The 844-nt window shown below is 39.6% G+C and overlaps 1 pseudogene; it reads right to left on the bottom strand.

Moving 5' to 3' along the window:
- LOC107115855 overlaps window positions 1-338 on the bottom strand; it is an 11,897-nt pseudogene extending 11,559 nt beyond the window's left edge.
- Between the last annotated feature and the right edge of the window lie 506 nt (window positions 339-844).

Raw genomic sequence — 844 nt, 5'->3', positions numbered from 1 at the left:
GTGGTGAAATACGGGGCCAACAAGTATGGCTACATTATGCAAAAAATACTAGACCATCGCTCCTAGGATGAATGTCCCTGGTGACCATAAAGAAATGGGAAATCAACTTTAAAAATAACTGCTTACAAAAGGTCTTCAAATGATGCCAGCTGGAAATAGTCCTTGAAGTCTATTTCATTGATATTGAAACTCAGGGAAGCAACACCACCAACAAAGAGGTCTCCTGACTGATAATACTGTTGAAGTGGAGGATGTGGCTCTGTGATCTTGCACTGTACGTGAGCCTTGGTAAACTTGTGAGAAAGGAGGAACAACTTCAACAAAACAAATGCCACCATCCTGACCTCAAATCTTCTCTCTAGAAACACATTCTACTTTTACTACCTGCAACACAGTCCTCAGAGTATCTGTGATTACAGCACCCTCAAGACGCTATGTTCAAGAAACTATGGGGCAGATTTATGCCATTTTTCAAGGATGGGGTTATTATTTTTACTTGTCGTCTCTGGAATTCCATGGGGGCTTCGCCAGGATGATGATGGTCTTTCTGGTAATTGAAAGGAAGTTAATGATGACTGTAAAACTGAAGATTCCCCACTGAACTATGAAAAACATGTTATCACAACAAAACAGAAGTTTTCTTCTCCAAGCAAGTGTGTAACTCAAAGAAAAGGCAATCACAAATACAAAAACATGGCCTGAAGTCAGAGGGAATAGAAATATTTTCATCCGTGGGCTGGTCGGTTGGAGTGTAGGATTTCAACAAATGGTTCTATATTTTAAAAAATGAACCTGATTTGTATCTTGATCTATGGCAGTGAAGAACACAAGGCAGAATTTAGAA

Source organism: Gekko japonicus, unplaced genomic scaffold (assembly GCF_001447785.1).
Source record: "Gekko japonicus isolate JY-2015 unplaced genomic scaffold, Gekko_japonicus_V1.1 scaffold4974, whole genome shotgun sequence".
Lineage (NCBI taxonomy): Eukaryota > Metazoa > Chordata > Lepidosauria > Squamata > Gekkonidae > Gekko > Gekko japonicus.
The sequence above is the reverse complement of the archived record's forward strand: the minus strand, read 5'-3'. Positions and strand labels throughout refer to the sequence as shown.